The sequence below is a fragment of the Centrocercus urophasianus genome, unplaced genomic scaffold (genome assembly GCF_019232065.1).
Source record: "Centrocercus urophasianus isolate 14NV4802_14NV808 unplaced genomic scaffold, USGS_Curo_1.0 seq_12, whole genome shotgun sequence".
Lineage (NCBI taxonomy): Eukaryota > Metazoa > Chordata > Aves > Galliformes > Phasianidae > Centrocercus > Centrocercus urophasianus.
In genome coordinates this window covers 56,466,560-56,486,580 of record NW_024884364.1, presented here as the reverse complement: position 1 = coordinate 56,486,580, position 20,021 = coordinate 56,466,560, and the positions used below count along the sequence as shown (strand labels likewise).

At 41.2% G+C, this 20,021-nt stretch overlaps 1 protein-coding gene across 1 annotated transcript in view; it reads left to right on the top strand.

Annotated features, from left to right (window-relative positions):
- The window catches only part of AFF3 (AF4/FMR2 family member 3), a 316,384-nt gene that overhangs the window by 149,732 nt on the left and 146,631 nt on the right, over window positions 1-20,021 (top strand). The window lies entirely within an intron of this gene.

Below are 20,021 nucleotides of genomic sequence, written 5' to 3'. Positions count from 1 at the left end.
TAATTAGAATCCATTATGTAATGTCATTATCTCCATTATGTCCATTATATAATGACAATGTGCAAAATCTGCAGTTATTTCCATATTTCATTATTATTTCTTTTATCCTAGTAATTTCTAGTTTATTTTCATGGACCAAATTAATACATATCCGGACACATCTTGGGTTGAATCAACTTTAATATTGATTATTTTTTGAAGCAGACAAACTAATAAACAGTGAACCATTTTCATGTATTTTAATTCCTGCTCTTTTCAGTTCTCTTTCTACACTGACAATACAATATTTTTTTTATATTTATAATTCATATAATAGTAAAACACCAAGCCAGGTGGATGGAATGGTAAAACCTCTCTATTACTGTGTGTGTATCCACCTCTTGGACATCCACTACCCAAATATTCCAGATTGTTTATAAACTACAGGGCTATAAATATTTGGTTTAGAGATTAGCAGTGCATTAAGACTGTTGTTTCTAAAGGCATTTCTCCATTCTCCATGAATATATTAAATACAGCTTTTAATTCTTGAACTGGACAAAGAGTTTATTGAAGGTTGATTATGATGGATTGCTTATGACTTCACTGGCAGAGCTTTTACTTAGCTAACATTTACAAAGTGGGCTGTGGTAGGACTTAATTGCATATCCAACAAGTCTTAGACTTAATCTCTGTTCTTTTGTTACAAGTTAGTAGTGGATATTGTAATTCATGAGAGCTTTTTCACGATGCACTGAGATTATGACGTGGGACTCATTCACCCGTTTTTTTTTAACATAGGATTTTTTAAAAGAACAGCTAAGAAAGTCAGTTTTCTTCCTGAAATACAAATTGTTCAAGTGGCCAAAAATGGAGAAGACACGGTTCCTTTCATGTGTAGGAACATGGATATGTAAAAGACTCTAATCTCATACAGTCCCATGCAGTGCAGAATGCACCATATGACCTTCAGTTGTAAGGTACATCTTCAAACTGGTGAACACAGTTTCTCTCTTCTTTGTCTCTTGGGCACATTCCTCAAGAAATATTTTTGTGAAGCTTCATGATGAAATGTGCAGCACATCCTTGGATGGATATGACCCTTTTGTTCATTGGGATTTATTAAAAAATTCTTTCACTTTGCTTAAAAGTTGAATGAATCAGTTAACTACAAGCAGCTTTCCCAAGACCCCTTGTTCACTTCTCACAGGTCATTGTGCTGGCTGCAATCCTGCCTCTCCCTGGAGAAGGCAGCCTAAGAACAAAAGTACCTACCAAAAATACCTGGCTGAGGATCTGCACGGCACATCTCCTCCTGCCAAGGATTGCAGAGCACTTTGTCCCATGTCCTACTACTTCCCTCAGCTTCTTTTACCTTTACCAACTTCTTTCTGATTTCCTTGATTCTGCAAAATCATGTTCAGAAGATTTTAAAGGATGGTAAGAGACATGTAAGGCTTTCAAAGCTGAGACCGCCTCCTTACAGGGCAGGAGGTAGGGGGCAGTTTAAGTATGCTTAGAGTCGAAAGCCACACTTAACATCAGTATTTCACTATCTGCTGAGGGTTAACACAACAAAAATAGAGAGCACACCACTTTCACTCTCAGTCGTGTCCTCTCACTCAGTTTTCATGGATAACCTCTCCAGTCTGCCCATCCTCTATGTCTGTAACCTGAGTATCACTTCACACTAAAATTCCCCCACATCTCTGTGTCCAAGACTACATGCAAATCCTGCAAACTAGTACTCTGCAACATTTCTAACTGAAGCTCTTTGCTCACAAAGGTCTAATTCTGGTCTGATTTCTCATTACATTCCTTAATTACTGCAGCATCCTTTTCTTGGTGCAATCTTGTCCACATCCATTCATGCTGCTGGATCATAATCTTAACTTGATATCTGGCCCATATTACCTTTGTCTTTGCATCTCACCACTATCATCTCCTTCTCTATTATGTCCAGCAGAGTTACTTGTCTTCAATTCTAAGCCCTCGTCTACTCAAGTGCTGACATATTAGCTACCAGCTATCACAGTGATGCCAGATTCCAGCACACAACAGTGGGCTAAATTTTACATGAATTAATTTATCCCATATTTCCCATCAGATCTGGGAAGAGCATTAAACACTTCCCCAATTACCTCCATACCTACCTTCAGATCCCTTCTTAAGAGTCTCCTTTTTCACAAGGACTGTGGGAAAACAGTGGTGATGTCGGGTATATACCTGTTTCTCATGCTTAAACATTGCTGTCCCTCATAGAATTATAGAATATCCGGAGTTGGAAGGGACCCATAAGAATCATTGAGTCCAACTCCTGGCTCCATACAGGACCAGCCAAAAATCAGACCATAAGTTGGAGAGCATTGTTCACAGGTCCCTACAACCCAGCTAGGCCCACCTGTTCTCATTTTCTTGAAAGATTAACTCTCTGAGTCAAGGACTAGCATAGTACAAAAGCTGTTCATAGGTACTCTTGCAGTACAAATCAGTATCAGAGTGGTCGTTGTTACTGACATTGGTCTAAACAGCAACAGTAATAGCTATTCATTTTGTAAACTTGGCATCCACACTTTTCCAGATGTCATCCTCCATAGCCTCTTTTTGTGCTGAATGGGTCAATTCACTTCTAACACAGATTTATTTTTATTGCTCTTCAGAAACAAGGAACACCATTTCCATGTAGTTGTTGGAGATGCTATTTCCATAGCAAAGCCAGAATTTGCTAGGCAGTTTCCATACAGGTTTTCAGGGCAGAACAATGAAAATCCAAGGGAGTTGCAATCTTTGTGTTCCCCTCAGAAAAGATAGCTCTTCAATATCACACCAAAGCATGTTTGTAACAGGAAAGGTCACTCTTCCTTTTGTAATTAACAGGACATCAACAAAAGGAAGAAGTTGTTTACAAATTTAAATTTTAGGAAACCTTGCACTCCATTATAATTATCTCTTCCACAAGACAAAGCAGACAGTAGCTAGCCTCCCTTCCTAGACAGTGTGTTCCCTGCCCAGACTGCTCTAGCATGGGATAGGCACTTCATGGTGGGCCACGTGTCCTCATTTCCCTGTCAACATGAAGGGTGATAGAAAGTTTGCCCAGCACCTTCTCTGGCTTCTTCCCTCTGTTCCCTTCCCCCTACTGTGTGGGAGGAGGTGAGGGTGTGCATCCTATCACCTGCAGGTTTCAGAACCTGACCAGAGCTAACATCTGTGCCTGGGCTTCCAGACCAGTTTAGGCATTGCTTAAAAATCTCCAAATCTTATTTTGCACCGATCATGTCAAGAAGACTGTATAGGTTTTGTGTGGTCTATATGTAACACAGGGTTCCACAGCTTAAGTCAAGCCTTTTTTGATGTGTTTTACTGAGTGTATCAAAGCTCTGTAGACTTTGTAAATTGACAGATCATTCTGCACAGAACTGCAGCTTCCAAGCAAAGCCCCCAAGAACTGAAGCACAGAACTGCTTCGAGTCCTGAAGGAGGTTGATTAACAAGACAGTAACACTGTCGAGATTGGAGCTGTTGTAAGGACTCCTGCTGAGTTTATAATCACTGCAGGAATCCTGTACCTAATCTAATGCCGTGCACTAATTCATAGCAACTTCTTCAAAGCATAGCGACTTCTCTGTCCAGCTGCAGGCACACATGTCAAGGACAGAGAAAATTAAAAGTAAAGCCTTCGATAAAAATAACTGAAATTGTTCTGTCTGGAAAAAAGGAGGCTCAGGGGAGACCTTATCACTCTCTTCAGTGACGTGAAAGGAGGATATGGCAAGGTGGGACTGGCTTCTTCTTCCACGTAACAATGATAGGATGAGAGGGAAAGGCCTGAAGTTCAGGTTGGCTATTAGGAAACATTTCTTAGAGCAGTGAGGCAGTGAGGCAGTGAGGCATAGGCTGCCCAGGGAGGTGGTGCAGTCACCTTCCCTGGAGGTGTTCAAGAACCGTGTGGATGTTGCACTGAGGGACGTGGTCAGTGGGCATGGTGGGGGTGGGTTGGTGGTTGGACTAGAGGATCTGAGAAGTCTTTTCCAACCGTAATCATTCTATGATTCTATGCAGTAAGACCAGTTTGCAGATGTTATGTCAAATAGAGAGAGAAAAGATGCATTATTTCACTGTAGCTATAAAAGGTAATTCCTTGTAAGCTTTCACATTGTAGATGGAGGACATGCTAAAAAAGTTTGAAGCAGAAAAAAAGGAGTTATACTATTCAAATATCCTTAATTCCATGCTGCCATGAGCAGTTGCTGCCTCAATCGCTGTGATATCTCCAAAGCCAATCTATTCCCTGCGTCTCCTGAAACACAGTCTTGCTAACTGAGCTTCATAATTTTAGCTGATTTCTATTTGCTGGTATGTGTTTAACTGTATATGCTGTTATTACTGGTGGGGCTTGGAGTAAATATTTATTTTGCTGTAGTACATGCAAAAAATGGGAGCAGAATTTCTGCCACTCCACTAACAACTGTTGCAACCAATATCTGATACACTCTGAGTATATTTGCAATGGATTTAAGGAGAAAGGTTGAGTGCTGGATGTAGGCAATTCGGGATTTGTAAGATAAGTGGTTTGAGATTGATCTGGCTGCTCTTACAGCCTTAGCTGTGATTTCCTAGAGCTGCAGTGGCTTTGTTGAAAAGAAACCAACAGGCAATCTGAACTCTTAATTATTAAGGATGGCCCTTGTGCATTCCCTTTGTTTTTTGGGTTGACGTGAGACATGTCACTGAATTGGAGAGAGATGGACATAGTGTCAAGCACTTGGTCTGCAAACACCATTTGGCTGCAGGATGCAGCAATGGAGGGAAACTGATGAAAGAGAGCAACAGAAGCACTGAGCAAAGGGCTGGAGGGAATCCAGACTCAGTCAGTCAGCACAGAAGAAGTGACCTCCTCTGGGGAGTGGGGAGACAGGATGGGGTATGGGATGAAGGACAGGTAAGGTTTTCTCAGGAAAGACAGAAAAATAAGTGGCGGAGGCAGTGAAAGGACTGAGGCTACAGCTGCAAACACACCAGTGAGGGATAACTGCTTGGTGCCCAAGCATCCTGCACAGGGTGAGTGCCTCGGGTGCCCTTGCAAATAGGTTGTGACTCCCTGTGGCCACAGAACATCCACTTATGAAAACAGGTCCTTTTAAGTGTGATGGATGCACTTGAATTTCTCTACATTGTAAAACCAGTCAGACTGTGTAAAACGCAGCAGTCCTTATTTGAGCCATGTTAAAAAAAAAAAAAAAAAAAAAAAAAAAAAAAAAAAAAGAATGAAAACAGCATCTAATTCTGTATTTTTCCCTTTCCCCACTTGGGATCCCTTGGCTCATTAGCAGGCCTGCTAATTCTTTAGCAGAAAGCATTAAGGATCAACCCATCAAATATTCAGGGCTTTTTCCAACCTGAACAGCCATATGTGCTGTGAGATCAGCTGCACTCCATCAGCTGATTGAATTAAAACAAGAGCAGAGGTAAATTAGAAACTGTCTGCGCAAGACAAATCCTGTGAAAACACAAAATCCTACCAAACACACTGTCACTGTGAATAAGCATCACAGCCAGCAGAGCACGTGTCAATACTTAGAGGGGAGAAAAATCAGTTTCTTAGGGGTAGGTTGTTAGTTCAACAACTGTGAACTGCTGCCTTGTAAATGTTAATGACTGTAAGATCCCACTGGCTTCAGTTAAGCTCCTGGTGGAGTCAGACATGTGAAGAATTACAGAACACAAATATGGTAATCAGCTGTATATTTCTAACCACTCATCTTGCTTTCCAAAGCGGAGGGAAAAGCCTACAGGTGGAATGAGACCCACTTTGCTGCTCTGCACGAGTATAGGCGTGCAGATCAAGAGCCACCTTTGTGAGCAGAGTGGTTTGTGGCAGTCTGGGAGGAGGATGAAGAGGTTGCCCACAGCTCAGCACCTTAATAGGGAAATTCAGATTGGCTTTTGCGACTGAGCCCAGGGGAACCCCTGAGGAACTTGCAGGGGGGAATGCAGCAACTGCAGATGGGGGAGAGGGGAGGTTAGAAAACCCAGAAAGAGTCCAGTGTGCACAATCTTTCTTGTTCAGTCTCATGGAGTGCAAAAGTACTTTGAAGTAATAGAATTGTATTAAAAATGTATCAGAGGAATAAAGTATCATTTATTTTCATTGTAATCTTCCAGAAGAACTTTCATAACACTGCTTTACTTTTAGTAACCTTAATTTCAGAGCATCTCAGGCACTGTTTTGACTGAAATATACCATTAATTGCATCTCTTCACCGTCATTCTTTTTGTATTTTTTGCTCAAAAAAAAAAAAAAAGAAAAAGCATTGGGTGCATTTTTATATTGTATCATTTCATCCAAAACACTACAACCCAGAAACATTTAATTATAGTTCAAGTCAACTAATTCAGTATCCAATACTTGCTTTTTAACACTGCTCTTCTTAAGGCACCATAGCATCCATCTTTGTTGTACATTACCTTTTGGCCAGAGTGGTGGTGGCTGTCCCATCACTGGAGGCATTCAAGGTCATGCTGGGCTGGGTGCTGTTCAACTTGATCTAGCTGTAGACATCCCTGTTCTTTGCAGGAGATTTGTATTAGATGGCCTTTAAAAGCGCCTTCCAAATAAAATGATTCTATGATTCTTTTCTACAGCAGCCGGGGATCTCAAAAATGTTAATAAATATGTAAAGGGGGGTGGGGGACAAGTGGATGAGGCCAGTGGCTCCTCCATTCTCTCAAGTGGAGGATAGGACTCTCTCAAGTAGCAATAGGACAAGAAGCGATGGCCTAAAACTTGAAAATAGGAAGTTCCATACTAACATGCAGAACTTCTTTATGGTAAGGTTGACAGAGCACTGGAACAGATTGCCCAGAAAGGTTGTAGAGTCTCCTTCTGTGGAGATATTAAAGACCCATCTGGACGCCTACGTGTACAACCTATTGTAGGAAACTTGTTTTAGCAGGGGAGTTGGACTGATGATCTCTTGAGGTCACTTCCATCCCCTGCAGTTCTGTGATTCTGTGTGATTTCCCTATGTCAGCTTTCCTCCAGCCAGCCAGATAGGTACCATTGACGATGTGGATGACAGCACTGTGGAACTTTATCAGGCTCTCTGCTTGGATCTTATCCAGCTTTTCAGTGAGAATGTGCAGTTCATGCAGTACCTTGTCTTGCTATAGCAAAATTAACAACCACACCAGGGTTACATAGAGATATTTTCGCTTTGTTCACATAAACTGCAATGACTGCAGAATAGGCAGTGTACCTTCGTACACTGTAATCACTTGACTCATCATATCTTGGCAGTTTTCAGAGTACACCATCTGCTTGTGGTGCTTTGGCCTTTCTTTGCCTGTGCTCTACTGCCAGTCTCTTTATTACCTCCTTGTCTGTCCAAAAGGCTGCGGAGCTACTCTACACTTTTCGTAACTTTTGCCCCTTTTAGGTGGCACCAGGCTGGTTTTCTGAGGCCCTCAGAGTATTTCTCCAAGTGATCTGTTAGTTGCCGTCAGCCTGAGTTGAAAGTACTCTTCATTTAGGCACCATGCATAGCACATCCCATTTTTGCCTATGTTCATAGAATCATAGAATCATTAAGGTTGGAAAAGACCACAGAGATCATCTAGTGCAATTCTTGACCCACCACCATGCCTGCTAACTATGTCCCACAGTGCCACAACCCATTTTGTGTGTTTCAGTTGTCAGTGAAAATTTGTACTCCACTAATCAAATTCAGATGCGTTAACGACTATTCACTGGTCATTAGCATGTAGTTTCAGGTACAAAATACTGTGTAAAATGGCTCTGAAGTGCAATGCTAACAGTGATAACATCAGCCAGCTGTTAATTGGTTGTACATCAGCAGACCCCCTGAATTGCCACACTTGGATTTTTGCTGCTCTCACTGCTGTTGCTCGAAATGGTATGTCAAAGCAATTTGAGGTCTGTAGTACATGCTGTTATGCGTAGTCTGCTGTATGCTGCTCATTGAAACCTTGAACATAATGAATTTCAGTGTCAATGAAAAATACTGCTTTGAATAGGCAAAAATTATAAACAGTTTAGTGGAAATAGGGGATCAAACTAGAAAACCTTACAGTGAAAATAAGACTTACAGTAAATGCCACTCAGAGGTAACCTCTGCTTCAGTCTCCCGGGACCTGATGGGATGCAAGGCACTTTCAGTGACATGAGCCATTCATGTACTGAGGTACTGACATGCTCGAGTACAGCAAAATATGTCCTGTTTTGAACTGAACAGAGAGAAAGAGGCTCATATTCGTTTTAGAGCATAAGTACCAAATGTGCAATGGATTTGTATTAGTAAGAGGCAGGCTGTTATAAAAGAGTTGGTGAAACACTACCATGCTAATGTGGTGGAATTAATTTTCCAAATTGCTGTTTTGTAGTGAGTGTGTACACCCTGTTATTTGACAAGGCAAGAGAGAATCCAGAATGAATTATCCAGCCTCTCTGCTATACCAAAATAATATAGTAAAATACTTACTCATTTTTCCCTCTGTTTAGAGTGCTTCACAAAGCTGGAAAAGAGGCACCATCACCATCTTGTTCCAATATAGATAAATGACTCCTTGTTATTAATGGCAAAGGGCCAGATAGATCCTCATTTTGTCTATCCATGCCACAGTTCCTTGGAGGCCAACAGAATTATGCATATTAATACCAGAAAGGATGTGCACTATCTGTCCTAATGAAATAAGAATAAAATTTGGATAATCATACATACCCACACTGCTGTGAGCCGGGGGCTTGGTGCCTTCATCTGTCAGCTTTAGAAAGCAGCCTTCTTTACATCCCTCTGGTAAGATTCACTCAGATGAAGTGAGACCACAAAAGAGATGTGACTTGAGATTAAGGCATCCTCCAGTAAACCTTGTGATGGCAGAGGCTTTCTTCTGCAATGTATATTGTCCTCTATACAATTTATAAATCGTTTGAAAAAAAGTTGTTTTGTTTGCTGTTTTTTGTGGGGTTTTTTTTCCTCGACTAAACTGGGTATTAAGAAAGCTGAATCACCAGAGCAATGCCAGAAGATGCTGTTATATAGTACACTTTCCACTCAGCCCCAATTTGGCTGGTAGTCATTGAGCCCACAGGGTGACAGCCCTACGGACAGCTCTTACATCATAGAACGACTGATCAGTGGGAGCTCTCCCACTACACGTCCCATTTTGGTTTGACCCAGGAAGTGTGAGCTCTCTGTTTATGTCTGAGAGAGGCAGCTTTCCTCGTTTGGGAGCTGAGACAAATATTCTCTTATTAATCTTGTTTAATCATATTTAGAAGCAACACATGAGTTAAAAGTTAGCTTCACTTGGCAGAAAGACCAATTAAGGAAATTGTGGGAGAAAATAGGAGCCTGCTAAAAGGAAATTAAATCACTTTCAAGAATATTCCATAGCGATGTCTGTACTAATAAATAAAATGGACTAATAACTGTTCTCTTGCCCTGAGGCCAGTCAACGTAGCGTGGCTCATATCCAAAGTGCTGAACTCTCTTACAGCCACAAAGCAGAGTGTTGCCTGTGGGGAATGGCCCCTGGGCATGCATGGATTTTGTCTATAAGACTTGGCCAAGGTCTAAACCATTCTGATGTGAATAATTTAATGATACGGACAATTGTGGGCCAGTGTTTGGGTATGTGGTCCCTTGGTGCATTAGGGTAGCCGTGGTCTAGCTTTTCTGTGCAATGTGCTGGGTTTCCTTCAGCCTTGAAGAAAATTTCAAAGGCCTTGGAGAATACAGTGCTAGCGCACTGCAGGAGTGATTGGAAATTTTTTAATTCCATATGTTTTGACATCTTTTTGCCAATGCAGCTTACTGCATTTAGTTGTTGCTTTGTGTTTGAAAATGTGAAAAGTAAAAACTGCTTTTGAAGGAAAGAGAAGAATGCACATAATCATTAGCCTGTGTGATTCAAAGTGCTCCAAGTTAATAGAGTATCTTAAGAGGGATTGATTACTAATCCCATTTTGACCAAACAAAATATCATAGTATGTGTCCTTTACAGTTAGTGCTAAATGCAATTTACTGTGTTTGGATGAGATTTGTCATTTATAGAGTTACTTTGGACTTGGTGGATTACAAAGTAAAATTCTATCGGGTGTGCTTAAAAACTGAGATACTTGGAAAAGATGCGATTATTTTAACCAACAAATCATTGATATAGCCTTAAATAATGGCATTCTGAACTCCATTCTTCAGACAGTACCATTGTTTGGGTTATAATGGAGATGGTGATGAACCATTACATTTCAGAAATTTTCTAAAAGATTCATTTTTGCTTACTTTTGACTATGCTTAAAATAACCTGGAAATAAAAAGGCTTACATACAAACTTCAGTTGAAAAACATGCAATTTTATATAGAATTTCTAAGCCTGTCACTCTGCCATTGGGGAAAAGAAGTTGTTCACAGCAATGACAATAACTTGGTGGGAGAGAAAGTGGCCTTCATGCAGTAAAAAAGTTTACTTCCAGCTATGTGGGTTTTACACATGCTTTTTCTGATGAAACTTATCAAGTTATTTGTTATTTACTCATGAATGCTGAACAAATATCAAACAAATTCAAGACATTATTAATTTTTCTGGCATTGCACGTACGCATACGTAATGGTTCATTATAACCCTGAATTTTCAGCATATTCCAGTGTAAATGAGAAGAACCTTATTAAAAAAATTGTAGACCCTAATCCAACCTTTGTTGACTTCAGTTCCTGATGCTGAATTGAGAACCAAAAAGAAAATTACTCCTATTAAACTGAGTAAACATTTTCTTCATTTATCTGAATGGCTTTTTTCTGTCAGTGAAAACTATTTTTTTTTTTTCCTAAAAATGCCAGCTCTTAGAAACTTAATGAGTATTAATGAAAAGCTGGAATAATTTAGCATGGACCAGAAGAGGGTAATTTTCCATAGACATTTTGTTAGTACAAACTGAATCCTAAAAGGCCTATTCTCCTTTTGGTTTGGCAGAATAATTCTCATTATAGTCAACAGGAGCCAGGTATATATGCATCAGTAGCAGAATAGACTGCTAAATATAGTTGCTGCCGTGGCAGCTAGTTCCTTCTCTTGTTCATCTGATGCGGAAGCTGAAAGCTGCAGCAGCCTCACAGTGCAAAAAAAGAGGAGACGAAGAATTTTTTTCTGGGAAAAGAGACACGAGCTCCATTTCCAGGCTCTTTAGACCTTTCCTAAGTGGATGGACAGTCTTCAGCCTGTTGTGCTAGCGCTAGTGCCAACTCACGGGCAAGCTTCCCTTAGCTGGAGGAATCCACCAACATTTGTTGTATACCTCACATTTCTGACACGGTTAGTGCACATGGTAGTGATGGGCTGATGGTTGGACTCGATAGTCTTAGAGGTATTTTCCAACCTTAATGATTCTATGATTCTATGGTTTTCTGTAATATGTGACCATTGTTTCAGGCAGGCATGCAAGTTCTGCAGTTGTTCCAAAACAATAGTTCATAAGTGGGTTCTGTATTTTTTCCCCTTTAAGCTAGAGAAACGGTGTACATCTCCAAGCAAAGCAACAGAAGATATGCACACTTTGCCTTGCCTAAATTTTCTCGTTGATTTTTGCTGCCACTCCTCAACTCCCTTGCTCCATGCATGACATTTCCACCCAGTCTTCCAGGCTGAGCTAGCTCTCCCTCTCCCACCCTTTTGGATAGCAGCCTCTTTCATCCTGCATGGTGTCTACCCCTTAAGAGAGCTGCCCTCAGGCTGTCTCCTCCCAAACAAGCTGCCTTTGTCTCTGGGTCCCTCGGGGCTAACCAGCGTGACTTAGGCTCTGAGATTTTTTTAAGATTTGGGATTAGTACCTGATATTTTTCTTCTCTTGTCTGGGATTTTCTACTGTCTAAATCTAGCCCCCTGTGGAGGGACAAGAAAAAAAATAAAAAGGCCCTTAACGTTTTCTTTTCCTTGGGTAAGATCTGTACACGTGCTGGTAGTACTTAGCTATTAACCTGTTCATGGGCAGGTGCTAAATTATTTTTCTTGCCTTCCTAGTACCCATAGTATAAAGCATTCCACAGTAAAAAACAGCCATAAGGAATTCATTAATTATACATAGGCAGATTCCCCAAGTCATCAAATGGACCCTTCTGTAAAGGATGCTCATTATCAGTTATTGTTTCAGTGATGTGTATACCTTTCTGTATTTTGTCGTTTAAGCTTTCCCTGACTTTTTTTTCTTTTTTTTCTTTTTTTTTTCTTTTTGCTGTCATTTCAGTGAGCTTTGATTTAAAACAATTCAGAAGGAATGTCCATTTCTACCCCTCTCTCTGTGCCTCTTTGCCAGCAGAATGCATGCAGATTGGATGGACAGGGAGAGGGAGTTTTGAGCTAAAACACAGACCCGTAGTCTTTGGTCCTGCTGTACTATCTCTTGCACCAGTGATGCTGGGGAAGAGGCAAGCCCACCCTGAGCTGCCTGTGCCTTGAGCACTGTCACATAGCCCCTGGCACTGTTTCTCACTGCAGCAGCTTTGCAGACAGGCACGGCTGTGAGCCGAGCTTGAGAATGTCCCTTCTTAACACGCTTCACTTGGCAAAAGCTAATTCAGAAGTCATATGGCACAGTAAAAGCCATGCCAGCTAAATAGTGTATGCAAGTACTGGCAAGCTTAACACATACAAAAACGGGCTGGTGCATGACTCATCTTGTTCTGTCTCTTCAAGGGCCAGTAGGACCTGTATTCTGGCCAAGAGCCAAAGGATTGGTTATAATTGTAGACATCGTAGGAGCCTTGCAGGGTTTGGGGCCAGTAAGAAGTACCCAACAATAACCATAATTATATGTTCCATAACCAGGTGAATGTCCTCAATTTTTCCACAAAACCCTCTCTTGCTAAACGTTAAGGCCGTATGTCATCCTGAGTGTGAGTTTTCCTACTGTAATGATAAAATCGGCTCTTCCAAGTAAAAACTCAGGATTCTTTGAAAAACAAAGCAAGGATTTTAAAGCACTGCTGTCTTGGAAAACACATTTTTATGGAGCTCATGTCTCAAGAAAAAAGCATTTTAAGAATCCTACAACTAAAAGTGTGTTAAACTACATGAAAATGGAAAAATCTGCGAGGCAAAGATAAGGGCAATTAAATGCTGAAGCCAGGAGAGGTAAAAGGAAAAGTGTAGCTGGTCGTACACCTATCCACCCCAGCCATTCCTATCCATCTCACATCTTCTCTGTGGCTGTTTCTGAATCCAGATGGCTGCAGGGTCATTCCAGCCAAGCACTGCGCTATGTCTCTTGTGTGCAACAAGTCTGGCTCCAGCAGTGAATCACCTTCATGGTGCCGCCTGCTCTAGCTCACTGACTCCAGAGTTCAATATTCAGGCAGCCAGCTTCAGCACTCCTTGCAAAACAGGCACAGAAAGGGCTGGTGAAACTCTTATTGACGCTGAACTCTATGTTCTTTCGGAGCAGAAGGGATGCATGAACCTTCTGGCAGTTCTAAAAAGTGAAACATTTTATAAAGATCTGTAGAATTAAATATTTTGTTCAACAGAGCATAGCTGGACCATCTGATTCTAGTGAAACAGTTGGAACCTCTCATCTCATGTCGGACTGTGTCCTACCTGTATAGCAGGATAGCAGCCCCGAGTGCATCAGCACATGAAAATTTCCTGCACCGTAGTTTCAGCTAAAAAAAACCAAAACTCTAGATGCATGGATTGAAGGGAGTCATGATATAGTTTAGCTGCCTCTCAGATCTGGATGGTGGGAGGACAAGGAAAGTGGAGAGTGATGCACAGCACTTCAGGGAATTTGGACTAAGCCAGGAACAATACAACCTGCTATAGAGCTATCAAATGTTTAAGTAATTTATCCCGATACAGAGGTAAGGTTTGACAAAATATATAAAATGCACAGCTTCAAAATTAGAGTTTTTTCTGTTTGCAATAATAATTGTAAATTCCTCAGTATCATGGAGACTATTTAAGGTCACAGTTACCAAGGCATATTTAAAGAATGTTCAGACCGTTTGTGTCTGCCACTTATATTCTGATTGTCTGTCTCGAGGCAAAGCTTCTCATTTTAGCGTGTAATGAATAAAATGCACAAGTGGAAGGAATCAAGATAATGAATTTGCAGGATAATTTTACTAATTATCTTGTTGCTGATCATAGAACCAAGCCGCAGCAAGTCAATCCTGCCACAGCTATTAGTATGCAATGCCTAAAGCTGTTCTTGTAACATTTATTACTCATCTTGCTATCTCTACACTAGTTGATATATTTCTATTAAATTTCTAAAAGTGAAGTCACTAACAAGTTCCTTGTTCTAAGTGCAACATGTAAAATTATACGAGTTCACCAAAATGTAAAGCAAATGAGAGCATTTAAACTAAGATGTTTTTTACTACATGAGTGTTAAGTGATGAGTGGAGATGGAATTTATCTCACCTTGTTGTAGTTATTTGATGATAGATTTCTAATCAACATTATTAATTTAATCTCCCGGTGTCACATGAGAAGGGATGGGAAAAATTGTACTCCGGAGATGTCTCTCTCCCTACTGACTACAGAGGGATTCCAGTCAATTGACTGAAATGGGCCATGAACACTAAAGCTAGGAGGGATGAAAGCTTGTTTGTTTGTAAATGGGAAATTTTTCTACAACAGCAACAGAAAGAAACAAGTAGTAGCATCAAAAGATCACAATTGCACCCAAACCATTTGGTTGACAATGCTTAGAAGAAGAAAACTGGAGAACATACATAAGCTTAGAGTCTATAATGATCTTCTGCCTTTGGAAACAGCTCAAGAAGATGAGAAAGCATAAATTAGAGTGAACCACCGATATCCCAACTGCAGAACACGATAGACAAGCCTTGGAGTTGTGCTAAGATGCTCATTGTGGCTTTAGGATAAAGGAACAAATGTGAGGATGAAAAAATGTCAGGTTAAAATACATGCAACAAAGGCAAAAGCAGATGCACTACTGTGCAAGTGACCATGGGAGAAAGATCTTGGATCCTACTTGTTTCTTCTACATCCTAGAAAACCAAAAGGACCTCAGTGATGGAACAGTGTTGAGTCACTGTCCAAAGCCCCACAGAGCTGGTTCCCTAACTTCATTGACCACCAGTCTGAAACACTGTGTGCTGCTTTTTCTTCTGTGTCCTCCTCATACCTCTCAGCCCTGAGAAAGCAGCACAGCAGCCCTGTCTCTGTAACCTCATTCCTGTTTCACCCTAACCAGCCTCTGGAGCTACCCAGTCTCTGCCCTGCTCAGCATTTGCTCAAGCAGACTTAGATCTCCAGCCTGTAGTCCTTGACACTGCCCAAGTGATGGAGGGCACTGTAACAAGTATGCAATTTTTGCTAAGAAAAGAATAAAAATCCTCCCAAAATATTCTTTCAGGATGCTCCTGAAGCAAGATGAAACACCATAAAGTTTTTGATAACTAAATCCATTTGGTGTTTTATCTTTTCCCTCAAATCATTTCCCTTAATATTATACAAAACTGCAGCACAATAAAAAACAATAATGGTCAGGCACTTGGCTTAATAAAAGAGTCTTTTGAACTGCTGTTATAACGGAGAAAAGAGGTCAGCCATTTCAGCATAGATCTTACAGTTAGCTGGAAATATTTGTATTATTAACAGAGAAATCAAAGCTGATTCTCTGCCAACCATGCTGCAAATAAGGATGCTACAAATAAGGACGTTAGAAGCCCCAGAGGGCCACACTTTAATAAGCCAGTCATCTAAAGCACTGTTGCAGACAACCAGAGGGTACAAAATAACCGAGACCAGAAATGATCTGACTGCAGAGAGAAATTGGAAGGCAACAGGTTCTCTCTAGACAACTGGATAAAAACCTAGACGGTTTTGAAAAATAAGTATTTATCATGCTGCTTTTTTAGTTTCTGTTTCATGTTTTGGTTGTGCTTTTCTCTTCCATAGAAGTTCGTCAGAAGCATTAAAGGCAGAAATCAAGTGCTATTTGCAGGTTTTGTTTTGGTTATTACATGAAATTGAGAGCATACTGTGCTATAAATAAAAGCTTGCAAGTAAATTCCCAGCGTATTAAAACCTGCCTAACAGGAGATTAAGATGGTCTGAAGTCACTGACTCAGATCATAAACAGTGCGCTGTTAGCTGCAATGATTAATCACTCTGGTACAAAAGAAAAGAGGAAATTTGTTAAAAAAATAAGCAGGGGGCACGATGCTAACTCTGGGGCCAAGCGTATTGGCTGTTTAATAATGTATAACGAAGTGTGTGCCAGATGAAAAGCAACTCACGTGCAGCTGGCAGAAATGAAATGGCATTAGGCAAAGTATTTGTCTGGCTATGAGGCTATTTAGGAAACTACTGTATATTAATGTAATGTCTATTAAAGCATTTCAAATTAATTTTTGCTGATAGGAACTCCATAAATAAAACAGGATGTATGCATTCTATATAGATGCCTTCACACATATAATGATACGCATATATACATATTATACATTATAAATAGTATTTTCACTTGCATCTTTGCACAATTACCATATGTTATTAGCAATTGCTCAGGTTAATTAATCTTCAGACTTCAATTTTAATTGTTACTCTGTGCAATAGTATTCTGAATAATCATTACTTGGTTTTGATATAGTAATAGTTTTGCTATTATGGGATTTGGCAAACATCTATAGCAGAGGGGAGGGAGAAGTGCACTGATGTAACACCCCTGATACATTGCTGGCTTAACATCTGAAAGCTGTCTACCAAGCTTTTGCTGCCATTTGAATGGACCAGCTTAGCAATGAACATGGGAAGCCAGGCAGCAATGCTTATACCTCATGCTTTTCCATCATCATTCAGTTTTTAAGACAGCTGTGGCTGATGTTCAGGTCATGGGGAAATCCAGAGGCATGTGTTTGGGCATTTGGGTACAGCAAGGACCTATTTTTGATCTATTGATAGCCTGAAATACAACACCTAGCCCAAAATCCTAAGGCTGCCCCTCTCCAGGCCTATGGTCTAAACATCAAGTTGGAAATGTGACTTGTTATACCTTCTTGGCCACCAGCATCAGATCATTCACAGTGTGGAAAAAGCAGCCTTGCTTAAAGGGTGCAACAGTCATTTAGGGGACAGAGAAGTTCAAGGTGAGCCCCAACAGTTTATAGGTTACCTGTGAGCTCATGGTGTCCAGGAGGGGCAAATGTGAAGGCCAAGAACCCATCAGCTTTTTGGTCAACTTATTCATAGAATTATGGAATCATTTAGGTGGTTGAAAAAGATCATCAGGTCCAACCATCATCCTAACACTACGGAGTCCCATCACTAAACCATGTCCCTCAGTGCCACATCCATATGTCTTTCCAGTACCTCCAGGGATGGTGACTCCGGCACCTCCCTGGGCAGTCTGTTCCAATGCCTGACCAGACTTTGCAATGAAGAAGTTCCTCCTCATATCCCATCTAAGCCTCCTGGCATCATTACATAATAAGCGATATCACTTTGCTGTCACGCTGTCCTATTCTTGTCACTTCACAGCAGAAGCAATCAGCTGATGCCAGGCAGCACGCGTTTGGAGAAACAGCTCTCATGCAGATTGGCAGTTGTGCGCATTTCTGGAATTATCAACAACAGTTAGTTTCTGTCAGTGCTTACTAAAAACATGGCACAGCTACTGAAATAAGTGAGCACTTAAGGGAAACCCAGACCTTTTATATCTGCCACTTATTTCCTGATTATCTTTCTGGAGGTCAGGCCCTTCATTTTGACACTTAATGAATAAAATGCCCACGTTGCAGGAAATGGGATAATGAATTGTGAAAAGACATAATCAGCAATGACTAAATAATTAAGGGAATTGAAATGTAGAGTCATGTGGGAATGTATTAATAATAACATGATTTTTCCATATGCTAAAAAATTCTGCCTGTTTTTAGAAAATCAGTCATCACACATGCTTTGTGGCAAAAAAAAAAAAATTAATGTAGACTAATAGGAACTGTAATTAGATGTTCTGCTTTTAAACAGCTGAATAAAAGATGAAATCATATAGAAAGTATATTTAGATACAAGCCAGAAAGTAAACTGATTATTATTCATAGTGCTGTTAATAGGAGCTGTAATTTATGCATCTTGTGGGAATCGTGTTAGGCAATTAGGAAAGGGAGTCACACTTGACTTCCCTTCATGCATTTACATATTTATATATTTTTCTATATCTCACTGTTTCCAACTTCCTGGTTACTTTTAATCCAAAGAACTGCTGGGATAATACCTTCTGGAGAGAAATTCTCTGCTGGACTCCAAAGTTGGCCTTCACTTAGATTAGAGGAAATTGCACCAGTTCCTCTTCGATCACATTTGTCTCCTGACGATGAACTTTTGCAGGTCCCTGGTACAACACGAAGAATGGCATTTTTTAATTTCTAGCAGCACTTCACCTTCAAAGGCCATTGACAGAGGTGACGGCTGCCATCAGGCTGGGCTAGGCCACTCCTGCTGCCTTTGCCTGGATTGCCCACTTACTGGGGACCCCCAGTGCAGTGCTCAGTCTCTGTGGTCTTCTCCTAACAAAACCTGGGATCCAGTAACCTACCAATCCCCTTCATCCAAAGATGAGGATTTCTGTTCTGGTTGAAGTTGCCATGTTTGTGGAATATTTAGCCTTCATATATATATAATTCTTTCAGCAGCTCAAAGCCAGGATGATTTATGCTTATTATGTGCAACAACACGGTTTTTATTTTCATCCTAAGGTGTCCTGGCATCTAATCCCATGTTAATGTAATCTCTCCATGATCCAATAAATATGGGTCAGCCCAAGAGGGCAGCATGGCCAGATATGTTTGAACAGATGGGTGGATGGAGGAACAGAGAGCTGCCACGGTTTACTCAAGGTAAAAAAGCAAGTCAGTGGCAGAGAGATTAAAATTCAAAGCATGAGATCAACAGAGGATTAAGGGCCACATTCGTCTGCTTCATTTCCAGACATGTATCACATGTACCTCAGAAAATCTGCAGGTATCTCTGTGTGGAAATATTCATGGCTCATGGCTCTCAGCAAGGAGAGGCAGGGACACTCTATGGGGATAATGAGGAGACCTACAGGGCCCTCACTAAGAGGTGGACCAGGAGCTGGGAGGGGGACTGCTCCTGCCATGGCAGCTGGGCTGCAGGGCTGTTTCACAGCTCACCTGTGACCATGTATGCTGGGTACCAAGGTAGGGTCAGACCCTCAGCCACATGCCCACCCCCCATATGCCAAATTCTGGGTACTCCTAGCCATGCCTGACATGATTCCCAAAGCATTACCAGTCCTAAACACCGTTTCTTCCTTTGGAGAAACAGTGTCTAATTTCTGGCTCTGCTAAGGCTGCTCTTGCCTCTGCTTTTCTAGGTGCTAGGAGCACACTGGTGCATTCCCAGGGTGAGGGATGCTCTTTCCCCCTCACCTCTCCTGGAGACCAGGACCTGATGTCCTGGCACAGCTACCTGGCTGCAGGGTCGCATTTTGGCTGCGGACCATCTCCCGTAATTGAGCTGGCAAGTGCTGCCCTGCTGCCGCTGGGGGCTGGTGCCAGCTGCTCCCCCCACTGCCCGGGCTGCAGATGGCCCTACCAACAGCCGTCTCTTTCGTCTGTCATCCTCTTCACTTTTCAGTTCAGGTGCATTAAGCTACAAGGAAGAGAAAAATGTGGGTGAAAGGAGCAGATGCATTCCTATGCATTCCAATAATGCCATTTTTTATCAGACAGTGGGTGGTTTTAATTCACCCTTCTTAGCCATCCACAGCGTGTTTTCCTCCCAGCCCCCCCGCACTGGCATTGCATAGGTCTGGCTCATTACGTCTGCTCTCTGCGGCGGCGCAATACCTTGGGATGGATTCTGCAGGCTTAAAATAGAAACATTCCTGCTTGCTATTGCTGATGTATCATTGGGTAATCATTAAATAAATTCGGTGTTTTACTGCATTAACAAAAACACATGATTGTTTAACAGAGTATATTACAGAAGATGGAGGCTTTAATGGTCTCTATGGATTTTTAGTTTGTAAGAGT